Genomic DNA, 15,153 nt, shown 5'->3' with positions numbered 1-15,153 from the left:
TCCATCTACCATACAGGAGGTCCGAGGTTCAAACCCCGGGCCTCCTTGACCCGTGTGGAGCTGGCCCACGTGCAGTGCTGATGCATGTAAGGAGTGCCCTGCCATGCAGGGGTGTCCCCCGCGTAGGGGAAACCCATGCGCAAGGAGTGCACCCCATAAGGAGAGCTGCCCAGCACAAAAGAAAGTGCAGCCTGCCCAAGAAGGGCACCACACACGGAGAACTGACACAACAAGATGATGCAAGGAAAAGAAACACAGATTCCCGTACCACTGACAACAACAGAAGCAGACAAAGAGGACAGAGCAAACAAACACAGAGAACAGACAACCGGGGTAGGGGGGGAAGGGGAAATAAATAAATAAATAAATCTTTTAAAAAAAAGAAACAATTATACACTCTGGACAAATTATAAAAACAATTGTCTGGAGACACCAGAAAGCAATGAAAAACAGACAGGAATGAGTAGATATGAACCTTGAAAGAAGGGAACCACACTAATTAGACCCACACTTAGCAGACTTTTTCATTGACAGTGCATCCAGTTTCCACTGCCAGTACTTCCCATATGCATAGGAACAGAGCCCAAACAGAAAGCAGAAGTCCCTTGGAAGCCAATAGTCAAATTTTGGAGCTGCCAAAGTGGGAGGAAATTGGGTGAAAGGGAATCCCAGAAAGTAGAAAGCTACAGAGTGGGGAATCCCAAAATCAATATGTAAATGTTCCTTACATTGTTGCCTGAGTTCTATGCTAAAATGCATGAACATGACTCCAAGGAACCCAGTGGAAAACAGCAGCTGGAGGGATAAGAACTGAAAAGATATTTCTGCAGCTATCTCATACCATGAATACGGCATTAAATCTTGAGACTCTGACTTTTACGGAAACACCAGAAGGGCCATATCTTACAATTAAGGGCCCTATCTTAGAACTATGAGCTGAGTCTTTGGACTAAAGACAAAACCAAAATTAATGTACCCCAATAATGCTTAGAACCAAGCATCCATACAATCAAGGTAATCAGCCACCACTTTTCAGAAGACAAGTCTCTATACTGAATCATACTCAATATTTGATATAAAAACAAGTTAATGGGCAATGCAATAATATAATGTAACATCAATAGAAAGAAACCAACAGATAGGACATTAACATAACTTTATAAATATTTTAAAAGAATTTCCATGAAAGAATGTATACAATAGGTGAGTAATGTTGAGAGATAAGAAAACTCTAAAAAAGAATCAATTGGAATTTCCAGAATTTAAAAAATCTAAAATACAATAACTAAAATAAAAACTTCATAGGATGAGTTTAAAAGAAAATTGAACTCTGCAAAAGAAAGGCTCAGTGAACTTAGAAACTGGTCAATAGAAATTATCCAAACTAAAGAGCAGGGAGAAAAAAGATTTGAGAAAATTCTGAGAAAATATTATACTCAGCATGAAATTCTATACCTATAAAAATAGTAAAAAAAAAAAAAAGTTTTAAATAGAAACATTTTTCCGACATGGAAGATCTCAAAAAATCTTACTGTCCATCTACCCTCAAAACTACTAAAGAAGGTAGTCAATCAACAACCAATCCAATGTCCACATAGAAGAGGTGGCATTGGATTGGGAAAAGTGGACATGGTGGACGATGGGTATGGGGAAAGGCAGGAAGAGATGAGAGGTGGAGGCGTCTTTGGGACATGGAGCTGACCTGGATGGTTCTTCAGAGGTAATCACCGGACATTGTAAATCCTCACAGGGCCCACTGGATGGAATGGAGGAGAGTATGGGCCATGATGTGGACCATTGTCTATGAGATGCAGAGGTGCCAAAAGATGTACTTACCAAATCCAATGGATGTGTCATGATGATGGGAACGAGTGTTGTTGGGGGGGGGAGGGGGGGTGGGGGGGTGGGGTTGAATGGGACCTCACATATATATTTTTAATGTAATATTATTACAAAGTCAATAAAAAAAAAAAAAGGTAGTCAATCAAAATGAAGTTTTAAGCCATAAAAGTGGAAGAGAGGGAAGAAGACATGGCGGGAGGTCAATGAATAATGCCTGAAATTGAAAATTCAAGAAGTTACAGTATAAGTATATTTTTAGAGCTATGAGGCTTATTTCCAAAATAATTAGCCATAGGAATTAAAAGTAGATATCTCTGGCAGAAGGCCTTTAAGTCAGGGAGGTAGAATGTTCAAAGGTATCAAAGGTATGCTATTTCTCCCAAGTGCTATAGAAATACTTGACTCTTTAAATAATTACCTTGGGAAGTGGATATGGCTCAACAGATAGTACTTCCACCTACCATATTTGAGGTCCAGGGTTTGATACCCAGGACCTCCTGGCCCGTGTGTGAGCTGGCCCATGTGGAGTGCTGTTACATGCAAGGAGTGTCACCCTGCACAAGAAATGGCTCCTGCGCAAGGAGTGCAGCCCCATGCAGGAGAGCAGACCACCCAGGAGTGGTGCCACCCACACAGAGAGCTGACACAGCAAGATGATGCAACACTATGAGACACAGTGAAGTAGGGAGCTGAGGTGGAACAGGAGAGTGATCACCTCTCTCCCACTCTGGAAGGTCCTAGGATGGGTTCCTGGAGCCACCAAATGAGAATACAACAGACACAGAACACACAGTTAATGGACACAGAGGCCAGACAATGGAGGAGGGGGAAGGGGAGAGAAATAAAGGAAAAAAAGAACAATTAGCTTGTATAACCTTGATTAAAATAGAGTTGACTTTAAAAAAGAAAAAGAAAAAATTTATACTATAAGAAGTACATAATATCTGAATAACCAAAGAATTTCAAAAATTGGAAGTTTAGCATTAAAAAATGGAAGTGATTGTTCCAACAAGAGGGGAAAAAAAACACAGGAGGATCGAAAAAGTCTAGTGATCAGGTTAAAAGATAAGGCTATAGTTTCTAAACCTAATTTGAAGACCTTTCATAATGAAATCAACATATTCAAGGGATTTTGCAAGAATTATTTTTAAAAGGTGATTTGAATTCACAAGAATTTGGGGAAATGAAATAAATTGTTATAAAATCTAATAAGAGGATATAATAATCCCAAATGGCTGGGAATCTTATAGTATTTTAATATTTGAGAAAGAAAAGATAAAAGCACTTTCCATTAGACTACAGCTATCAAAAAAAAAAAAAAGAACATAAACCCTCACCTAGAAAAGACATTAAAATTATTAATCACACTTAGTGCTATGGGTTCTTATTGAAGGTGACCGTTTTCAAGTAAACTTGGGTAAATAGGTGTGTTACAAAATTCATTGCTGGAGACACCCAGGACCTATGGTCATGGCAGATGGCTCTGGAGTTTAGTGCCTTGCCAGTGAGCCCTACTTTGGAATTTGTGCTCCTGAGTGTTGGGCTCAGATGTGACTTCTCTACACATGCCTCTTCTGCCACTTTTACCGAACCTGTGGTGGCGCTGGGGTTAGTGTATGCCCACCACACTTGAATTTCTAGACTGTCCATGTGCCATCTGGGCCCTGAGCCTCAGCAGAGTTGTAACACCTACTCTCTGGTTCATTGGACTTACCCAGGTCAGCTAACAAGGTGAGGATGGTCAGCCACCACACCAAGGAACTAAGAGAGTCTACAACTGCAAGCAGAAGAATCCCATCCATCAGCCCTGTGGGATCTGGGTCCCCTCTCAATTTAGAGTTGGAGTGGGCTTTACCATCTCAGGGTCCTCAGGATGGAAGAATAAAATATTGATTAGAGTCAATTTACTAGTATTCTACTATAGAACTATTGTGACTCTAGCAATGGAAGAAATTATATCATTGATGTGAAGACAGAGACCACAGGAGTTGCTGAAGGCAGGGAGAAGTAAAAAGAGGTGTGATATGGGGGCATTTTGGGAAATTTGAGTTGCCCTGAATGATATTGCAGGGACAGATGCAGGATATTATATATCCTGCCATAACCCACTGAATGAATGGATATGTAAACTCTAATCCATGCTGTGTAGCAGGGCTCCAGAATATATTCATCAAATGCAGTCAATGTATCACACTAATGAAAGTTGTTGATAAGGGAGGAGTGGGGGGGGGGGTGTGGGCAGCAGTGTATATAGGAACCTCTTATATTTTTTTAATGTAACATTTTGTGTGGTCCACGTACCTTTAAAAAAATAATAAAATGGTGAAAAGAGACCAAAAAAAAACCTAAATTGTTTTACACAGAGCCATTGTTCCTTCAGGTTTGTTGTTTCTTTTTTTTTTGTTTTGTTTTGTTTTGTTTTGTTTTGTTTTGTTTTGTTTACAGCAATTGTCTGTAAAATAATCCAGGCCTGGTGTTTTCTTCAGGAACAATTTTCAGCTACTGATCCATATTCTTTAATAGTTATAGGACCAATAAAATATTTAATTTTGATTTTTCTGGAGAGGATGGTGAAATAGGGAGCTCCAGCACTCTGTTCTTTCACCAAAACCTCTATTATACAGGCCAGGATGCTCTCCCTTCCTCTTTCCTCTGTTCCTCACTCCCTCCTTCTTTCCCTCTCAACCTCCTGTTCTCCTCTTTGCTTCTTTCCTTGGTTTCTCTTTAATTTTAATTATATATTTGTATTGTTAAAACAACAATAGTGATAGATAAAAATTCTTCTTGGCCAGTCCCTTCCACTTCCCATCTGTACCCAAGAGGGGATCACTGTTTTCACTCAGCCTCCTTTAAGAACTTTTTTTCCTTGTGCACATGTGTATATGGGCATAGTTACAGCATGGTTGTTTCCAATCATTTTCATACAATGGACTTTTCAGGTGTTTCCAATTTTTCCTTATGTTAGGCATTGTTGTAGTGCAGGGGTTCTTAACAAGGGGTCCATAAGCTTAAATTGAAATTCAAGAAAACATTATTCTTGTGAGGATGTGTTGGTATGCGTGTGATATAGTTATTAAATAATACACAATATAGTGTAGACTTAGTAAGGGGTCCATAGTTTTCACCTGACTGGCAAAGGGGTCTATGGAACAAAAAAGTTAAGAACCCCTGCTGTAGTGCCAGGCTTTGAGTACATATGGTGAGTTTTTGCCCATGACAGTTACTTGGCAGGAGGATTTCAGGTTGAAGGGTAATTTAAATTTTAGTAGATACTGCCAGAAAATACCCTCCATTCACACTCCCTCCAAGAGGGTCTAAGAGCACCTGTTTTCCTACTCCTTTACCTCAACTTTAACCATCTTTTCAATTACTTGCCAATCCAGTTGGTGGAAAATGGTGTTGAACTATTTAAATTTGCATGCCCCTGGTTTCTATGTGGTTGAATTTCTCGTCATATGTGTATTGGCCCTTTTGTCTTCCCTGAATTACCAGTTCATGTCCTTTGCCACTTTTTCTATTATTTTCTCATAACTTTATGATATCCTTAATTGTAACAGACATCTAAAAAATATGGAGTCAAATTGATCTTTTCCCTGTGGCCTCTGCATTCTGTTTCTTGTTCGGGAAGGCCTTCTCCAAGCTTGCATGCATCTTTAGAGACTCTCCTGCTGCTACTCAGGGCTCCCCAAACTTTATCATACCTAAAAGTCCCAGGAGATCTTCTTCCATTGTAGATTCTGCTCCTCTAGGACTGGGGTAGGGTCTGAGATTCTGAATTTTTAACTAGCTTCTAGATGTTTCTGGTTCGTAGACCACATATTGAGTAGCAGGACTCTATGCCAAGGTCTCAGAAAGCTTCCTTAGCTTTCACTAGGAAGATCAGGATTGTGTGAATGGATTGGGGGATAACGGTGACTTTGAAAGATCTCCCCTCCCTCAGCTAGTCTCTCCTCTTTTGCTTTCTTCCAAATTCTGATTCATCTAGTGTCCTTTTTTTGGCACTGCTTCTCTAGAACATAACTAGCTATGTGTCACAACTGAATGGCTTTGGTTGACCACCCATCCCAAGGTTTCCTGACCAAAGTGCAGGAACTTTAATTTGCCATTCTAGGGTCACTATGCTCTAGAAGAAACTACCCTTCCAACTGCCCAACAATGAGAGCTCTCCAGCATCAACCTAGGCTGCCATGTAAATTAGTGAGCTCCCCATCACCAGGGGGGTACAAGCTGGACTAGAGAACCATGGTTAGAGGTGTCAGAAGCTGAACTAGGCAGCTTCCAAAGTTTCTTCCAACTCAGAGACTGTCAATTGAACCTGTTGACTGATTCCTAGACCTGAGTTCTGTTCCACATGGATGGCATTATCACTCATCCATGAAAAAGTGACAAACTATCTCAGCAAGGTGAAGTGACCTGTCCTAGCTTACATGGCTATGAAGCTGCAGAGGCTGGGTCTCACCCTCAGGTCCAGCCATCTCATTTTATTTTATTTTTTTTTAATGTTTTTAAAATTTATTGAAGGGAAGTAGACGTGGCCCAAGGGATAGGGTGTCCGTCTAATATATGGGAGGAATGCGGTTCAAACCCCAGACCTCCTTGACCCGTGTGGAGCTGGCCCACGCGCAATGCTGATGCGCGCAAGGAGTGCCTTGTGCCACGCAGGGGTGCCACGGCGTAGGAGAGCCCCACACACAAGGAGTGCACCCCATAAGGAGAGCTGCCCAGCATGAAAGAAAGTTCAGCCTGCCCAAGAATGGCACCATACACACAGAGAGCTGATGCAGGAAGATGATGCAACAAAAAGAGACACAGATTCCCATGCCGCTGACAACAAGAGAAGCGAACAAAAGAACACACAGGAAATGGACACAGAAAACAGACAACCGAGGCAGGGGGAGGGGGAAGGGGAGAGAAACAAATAAAAAATAAATCTTAAAAAAAATTTATTGAAGTATATCACACATAAAGAATAAGTGTATAGTAATAGTTGTGTACTTACAAAACAAAAATATACATAGCATCATACAGGGACATCATACCTCACACTATCAATAATACCTTGCACTGTTGGGAAACATTTTTAACTAATGATTAAAGAACATCCTCAAAATTTTACAACCAACTAAAGTATCTTACATTTGGTGTATTTATCCCCCAACCCACCCTATTATTATTATTATTACTATTATTTTAATAATACATATATGAACCTACAAAAACAATAAGTTCATAGTAAAAGTTGTGAACTTACAAAGCAAACATGCATATATCATACAGGGATCCCATACATCAACCCACCACCAATACCTTACAGTGTTGTGAGATATTTGTTACAAATGATGAAAGAATATCATCAAAATCTTACTACTAACTATATCCTTATCTTACATTTGGTGTGTTTTCCACCAACCCATCCTATTTTTTTTTTAATATATTTTTATGACAGAAATTGTATACTTCAAAACAATTATGCACATATACAGGATTCCTATACAACACCCCTCTATCAACACACCACACCATGGTGGAACATTTGTTATAGATTATGAGATAATATCATCAGACTACTATGAGGCCCATAGCATATATTTGGCACACTTTTTCCATACTCTGCCATTATCAATAGAGTACATCTTTGGCTTAGATGCATGAATAATACAGTAGTACTGATAACCACAGTCCATAGGTTACCCTGTTGTATTTTTCCCATGCTTCTTCACATTCTCACCATCCTGCAATAGTGACATACATCTACTCTAGCTCACAAAGGACACTTTTGCATCTGTCCATCAACCACAATTCTCATTCACCTCTGAGCTTACTGTGTGTTATTCAGTGAATCCCTAGATTATTCCCTAGCTTTTTTTCAATTTGCATCCCTAGACTACCATTTTCAGCCACATTCCAATTTACAAATCAGTTGTTACTCAACTATAATGTGTCACCATCAAATCTATACATTTCCACTTTTAAATAAAGTTAATTAAATCTTTTACATACATTAAACATCAATAGTCCATCTCAGTCTTCCTATCTCCTTTTCTTCTAGAAACCTTATGGTTCTTGCTTTTATATTTAGTTTTTTTAATCCATTTTGAGATAATTTTTGTATAAAGTGGAGATAGGGGTCCTCTTTCCTTTTTTTGGCTATAGATATCAAGTTCTCTCAGTGCAATTTGTTTTTTTGTTTGTTTGTTTGTTTTTTTAGTTATTTTTTTTAATTGACTTTGTAATAATATTACATTAAAAATATATATGTGAGGTCCCATTCAACCCCACCCCCCCACCCCCCCTCTCCCCCCCCAACAACACTCGTTCCCATCATCATGACACATCCATTGGATTTGGTAAGTACATCTTTGGGCACCTCTGCACCTCATAGTCAATGGTCCACATCATGGCCCGTATTCTCCCCCATTCCATCCAGTGGGCCCTGTGAGGATTTACAATGTCCGGTGATTGCCTCTGAAGCACCATCCAGGGCAGCTCCATGTCCCAAAGACGCCTCTACCTCTCATCTCTTCCTGCCTTTCCCCATACCCATCGTCCACCATGTCCACTTTTCCCAATCCAATGCCACCTCTTCTATGTGGACATTGGATTGGTTGTGTCCATTGCACCTCTATGTCAAGAGGAGAGTGCAATTTGTTAAGTGGACTGTTCTGTCCGAGCTGGGTGGGTTTGACAGGCTTGTCAAATATCACTTGTCCATAGATGTGACTATCTGTTTCTTAACCATCAATTCAGTTCCAATTAGTCTATGTCTGTCTTTATGACAGTACCATGCTGTTTTTACCATTGTAGCAAGGTAAAATGATTTAAAGTCTGGAAGTGAGAGTCCTCCAATTTCATTTTTCCTTTTTAAGATGTTTCTGGCTGTTTGGGACCCCTTACCCTTCCAAATAAATTTGCTAATCATGTTTTCCATTTATTTTAAAAATGCTGGTGGAATTTTTATTGGGATAGCATTGAATCTGTATATCAATTTGGGTAGAACTGACAACTTAATGATATTTAGTCTTCCAATCCATGAGCATGGAATGTTCTTCCAATTAGTTAGGTCTTTGTTAAATTTCTTTTAACAATGAGCTGTAGCTTTCTGAATACAAGTGCTTTACATCGTTGGTTAAGTATATTCCTAAATATTTGATTCCTTTAGTTGCTATTATAAATGGGATTTTTTCCTAACTTCATCCTCAGATTGCACATTACTAGTGCCTTTTAAAGTCTATTTCATCTAATATAAATATAAGTTCGCCAGCTTTTTTTGTTGTTAATGAATGCTTGGAATATCTTTTTCCAGCCTTTCACTTTCCATCAATTGATATCCTTGGGTCTAAGGTGAGTCTCTTGCAGAGAGCATATAGGTGGCTCATATTCTCTTATTCATGGGGAGTTTATACCATTAACATTCAATGTTATTATTGTAAAGGCAATTCTTATTTCACCCATTTTGACTTTTGGGTTATCTGTCATATTTTATTTTCACCATTCTTTTGAGACTTTTAGTTACTCTTATTAATATAATCTTCCTTTCTAGACTCTCTTTCAAGCCTCTCTCTCCTGTTTTTCGGTTCAGTCTGTAGCAACTTGCTGGATACAAGATTCTTGGCTGGAAGTTTTTCTCTTGTAGTATTTTAAATATATGTCTTCTTGCCTGCATGGCTTCTGATGAGAAATTGGCACTTAATCTTATTGGGTATCCCTTATATATTATGCATTTCTTTTCTCTTGCTGCTCTCAGAATTCTCTCTTTGTCTTTGGCATTTGACATTCTGATTAGTACGTGTCCTGGAGTTGGTCTATTAGGATTTATTTGGATGGGAGTACATTGCACTTCTTGAACATGAATATCTAAGTCCTTCAATAGGGTTGGGAAATTTTCTACCATTATTTCTTCAAATATTCCTTCTGTCCCTTTTCCAATCTCTTTTCCTTCTGGGACACCTATGACACATATGTTTGCATGCCTCTTGCTGTCCTTTAGTTCCCTGAGACCTTGTTCAATTCTTTCCATTCTTTTCTTCATCTGTTCTTTTGCATGTTCACTTTCAGAAGTCATTTCTTCAAGGTTGGCAATCCTTTCTTCTGTCTCCTCAAATCTGCTATTACATGATTCCAGGGTATTTTTATTTTCATTTATTGCAACTTTCATTCTCATAAGGTCTGCTATTTTCCTGTATATGCTTTCAAATTCTTCTTTGTGCTCATCAATGTCTTCTTATTACCCTTAATCTCTTTTAAACATTTTATTGAATTTATTAAGGAGATTTGTTTGAACATCTATGATTAGTTGTCTCACCTCCTCTATGTCATCTGGAGGCTTATCTTGTTCCTTTAATTGAGAAATATCTTCCTGTTTCTTGGTGCGGATTGCAATTTTTTGTTGGCATCTTGGCAGCTGGCTTTCCAGATTCACTTATTCTTGGTGCAGTTTCTCTTTAATTTGGGGCTTTCTTGCCCTTTCTCCCTTGGTGGTTGTGTAGTACTAACCATCTCTTTTTGACCACTGAGCTCTGCTGTCTCTCAGCCACTGCGAGCTCACTGTACAGGTCAAAGTGAGCAAAGGGCAGATGAGCAGAGAGCCTGGACTCTGCGGTGCCCATGTGAAGATTTCTCTTATCCCTGAAGATGATCACCATTGCCACCAGAAGACATGGGCCCTTCCAGACTGCAGAAATCCAGCTTTCCATGAGTACTTCTTCCTTGTCCAAAGGGAAGGTGATGAGAAGTGACTTCTGGGTACTGTATGGAGCAGGGCAAGCAACTCCAGAGAAAACAGACTCATAGGCTACATGAGCTTTGGGGTGAAGACCCTCCTGACTCCAGACAAGGAGATAAGAGTCTGGTACTACCTTCTGGGGGAGAAGCTGGGCCAGACCAAGCACTTGAAGATGGCCAGGCAGAGGCTGTAGCTCCTGAGAGACCCACTGCTGAGAATGTCAGGAGGTGGGGACACTAAGGATAGGGAGCAACTCCAAGATCATCATTCTAAGGGGAAAGAACAGCTTTGGCTTCATCATCTACTGTGATTCTCTGGTCCAAGTCCTGGCAATGGATTCCAGTGGCCCAGTGGAGTGGCAGGGCTGCAGCAGCTGGATATGGTACTGTAGCTGAACAATAGGCCCAAGGAGCACCAGAAATGCATGGAGCTGGCACACAAGATCCAGAGCTGCCCCAGTGAGATAACCTTGCTCCTGTGCCATTTGGTCCTCCAGATCAAGCAGAGATCAGAGAGGAGTCCTGCTGAGGGCCTCCTGCAAGTCAATACATGATCTCCAGTCACTTCCCAACAAGCAGGAGAAGACTACACACATAGGGCTCAAGCCCTACCTGAGCAATACCACAGCTGCCACCTGGTGTGTAACAGCTTAGACGGGCTACTGCTCAGTGGCTGAGAGTGCTACACCAAGGTGGCCAAGCAAGGGAGCCAGCATGCCCTGTCCGTGCTGTCCCAGGCCACTGCCCCCACCAACCCCAACTAAGTTAGCCTGGTCCCATGATCCTGGGAGCCAGTTGCTGCAGCCTGTACCAGAAGAATTCCATCTCTGAGGAATCAGGCAGTCCTAGTAAAGAGAAAATCCACACAGTCCTGGGGAAAAAGTACTGGCTGATGAAGACAGTATAGACCATGAAGGACCATGGGAACTACCAGAACTGCCCCATTGAGGCTGTATGCCCTGCACTCAAGCTACAGCACCTACATCACCCTGACTGCCAAGGTCCTGGTGTACCCCATCTTCCTTCAGCCTTTAGATCTCTGTAACCCTGTTCAGACCCTTCTGTTATCAGAGGAGCTACTGCTGTATGAGGGGAGAAACAAGGTTGCAGAGGCAACACTATTTGCATACTCAGACCTGTTGCTTTTCTCCAAGGAAGATGAACTGGGCCTCTGCAACATTCTGAGGAACTCCCTCTACCTTCAGAGTGTGAAGCTTCGGGAAGGTTCTTTTGAAGATCTGAAATTTTGTGTGCCATATCTAACAGAGAAGGCAGAGTACTTATTCATTTGGAAGTACCCTTACAGGAACAGAGAAGAATGTTCTGGTGCCTGTCGGAGATCATCACCAAGTAACAACAACTGGCAGTCTTGCCCCCAGAAGCAGGAAATGTCACCCTAATGGCTCTCTCCAGCACTAGATGGAGCCTGGTCAATTCAACCAATGCCACCCAGAATAGAAGTTTTACCTCAGCAAGACTGACTCTGATTGGCTGAGCAAACCTAAAGGTAAAACTTTGCTTTTGGCAACTTAACCCTTTCTTGGGCCTCCAGTACCTCAATGGGACCCAAAACAGAGGACCAAGATCGTGGGCCCAGAGCTATCTGAAGGGAGTGGCCCCAAGGGTATGTCTGGACTAGCATCAAGAGGACTCAGTGGTGTGAGAGGTCCCATGGATAAATGTACACTGACACCAGAAAATTCCCAGTGGAGAGACTCAGAACTTAGCCCTTCAAGTAAGTACTTCTGGGTGGTTCTAGCACCTGCTGTATGGGCAGCAGGAGACCCTGGGAGAAGTCACCCCTGATGGACAACAGTTCCATGATATGTTGCTGCCAGAAGACATCTCTACCCACCTGAAACACTCTTTCTCTCATTCATCCATTGGATATTCATGGGGCATTTACTTTATTCCCAGCTCTGTGGTAGGAGCTGGGGGTACTGTGGAGAGCTAGGTGGACATGGCTATGCCCTTATTGTGATTTCAGTCCTAGTAATGGAAGGAGCCATTGAATACATTAACATTATACACACATGACTCCAGACTGTGATAGCTAATGAAGGAAAATAACAGTCTTGTATGAGAATATTATTTAGAATTGCTACAGGTGTGTGTGTATGTGTGCATTGGCAGGGAGAACATGACTTTAAAGCTGAGACCTGCAGGTCAGAAAGGAGTTAGCCAGTCCAGGACTTTGGGAAGAGCATTCCAGAGAGATGGAACAGCATGAAAAGAGTTCCTGAGGTAGAGAAGTGCTTGGGAGACAGAATGGTGTGGCTGTGAGGAAAAAAAGTGGTGGGTGGGGCCAGATCATGCTGGGCTTTGGTGTTTAATATTTTATTGATTTCATTCTAAGTACAGTGTGAAGTCATCCAAGACTTTTGAGAAAGTGAGTCCCTGAGTCTCGGGTATTTTTCCAGATCAGAAAGAAAATAGGAGGGGCTGAAGTGGGTATGAGGACACCAATTAGGGATCATTTCAGGTGAGAAGTGGTGGCAGCCTGTCTAGAGGGGTGGTTGGGGATGTGGCTGCATAAACGTCAGGCCCTGGGATATGGCAGAAGTCTGCCTCGTCTCCCTCATTCTCCTCCAAGTCTTGCTCTCTCAATGGACAGAGTGAGGATTATTCCTTTTTACTATTTTTCCCTCTCAGTATCATTTTTTCTCTCTTTCTTGTTCTTTCTCCTTTTTCTTTTCTTTTTCTTTTTTCTCCTCTTTTTTTCCTGTTATGTGGATCTAATAACTACCATGAGATGAATGAAAATGAGATCACATATCAAAATGTATATGATGCAATGAAAACAGTGCTGAGTGGGAAATTTATAGCTCTAAACGCCTACATTAAAAAAAGAAGACAGAGCTAAAATCAAAGACCAAACTGCACACCTGGAAGAACTAGAAGAACAACAAACTAATACCAAAGCAAGCAGAAGGAAAGAAACAAAGATTAAACAGAATTAAATGAAATAAAAATTTTTTTAAAAAGTTAGAAAGAATTAAAACCAAAAGCTGGTTCTTTGAGAAGATTAATAAAATTGACAAACCCTTAACTAAACTAACAAAGAAAAAAAGAGGAAAGATGCAAATAAAATCAGAAATGAGAAAGGAAATATCACCACTGACCTCACAGAAATAAAGAGAATCATAAAAGCATTCTTTGAAAAATTGTATGGCTGATGGACAACCTAGATGAAATGGATGAATTTCTAGAAACACACAAGCAACCTACATTGACAAAAGAAGAAACAGAAGAATTCAACAGACCAATCACCAGGAATGAGATTAAATTAGTCAGCAAAAACCTCCCAACCAAGAAAAGCCCAGGACCAAATTAAACCAAAGTTTAATTCCACCAATTATTCTGAAAAGCACTAATAGCAATCCAAAAAATTGAAGAGGAGATGTGGGAAATTGAAATTATTTTATGAATCCTAAAAACAGAAATATATTTGTAAACTAATTTATTCTTCTAGGTGTGATACTCTTTGATTGCATTCAATTCAGTTGAGGAGACTTTGGTTACATTATTTGATAAGACTGCTTTAGAGCTTTTGAATGTAGTATGTCAGAGTGGTATGACTTAGATTGAGTCTCCACTCCCTTACTGGGTCTGATATAAACAGAAACACACTCAGACAAAGGAAAAGGAAGCCATGTAAGTGAGAGGACTACAGGATCACTTAAGCACAAAGCTCCAAGAGCTGAGCCCACAGAACAGCTCAAGAGGAAAGAGTGAATCCAGAAGGGGAAGGCTGAAATCTCGGCAGAGATTGGCAGTCATCTTGCTTCACCACATGGCAATTTGCCAGGATCAACAGTAGCTGACTTTGGTGAGAAAGCAGCTCTGACTTTACATATTCCTGGCACTGTAAGAATTTACCCCAAATAAATGCTCCTTATAGAAGCCAAAATCTTGTCTGATACCTTGCACTGATAGCCCTTTGGCACACTAAAACAGGAGGAAACATTACCTAACTCATTATATGATGCCAATATTACCCTAACACCAAAGTCACATAAAGACACCACAAGAAAAGAAAACTACCAACCAATCATGTTAATGAACTTAAATGCGAAAACCTTCAAAAAACTACTTGCTAATCAAATCCAACAACACATCAACCAAATTATAGACCATGACCAAGTGGGTTTTATACCAGATATGCCCGGAAGGCTCAAGATAAAAAAAATTAATCAATGTAATACAACATATTAACAGAGCAAAGGAAAAAATTACATGATCATCTTTATCAATACAGAAAAGGTATTTAACAAAATACAACATCCTTTCTTGATAAAAATATTTTAAAAGGTAGAAATAAGGAAACTTCCTCAATATGATAAAGAGCATATATAAAAAACCCACAGCTAACATCATTCTCAATGGTTAAATGCTGGAGGTTTTCCTTCTAATATATGGAGCAAGACAAAATCTGTCACAACACTCATCATTATATTAGAAGTACTTGCTCAAGCACTTAGGCAAGAAAAAGAAGTAAAAGGTATCCAAATTGTGAAGGAGGAAGTAAAACTGTCACTATTTGCAGATGACATAATTCTACAAGTAAAAAGTCCCCAAAAAAGTACAACA

The 15,153-nt window shown here is 40.3% G+C and overlaps 1 pseudogene; it reads left to right on the top strand.

Annotated features, from left to right (window-relative positions):
* Positions 1-1,508: 1,508 nt before the first annotated feature.
* On the top strand, positions 1,509-12,058 carry LOC101436219 (regulator of G-protein signaling 3 pseudogene; annotated as a pseudogene).
* The last annotated feature ends 3,095 nt before the right edge of the window (positions 12,059-15,153 follow it).

The sequence above is a fragment of the Dasypus novemcinctus genome, chromosome 11 (genome assembly GCF_030445035.2).
Source record: "Dasypus novemcinctus isolate mDasNov1 chromosome 11, mDasNov1.1.hap2, whole genome shotgun sequence".
Classification (NCBI taxonomy): Eukaryota; Metazoa; Chordata; class Mammalia; order Cingulata; family Dasypodidae; genus Dasypus; species Dasypus novemcinctus.
The sequence above is the reverse complement of the archived record's forward strand: the minus strand, read 5'-3'. Positions and strand labels throughout refer to the sequence as shown.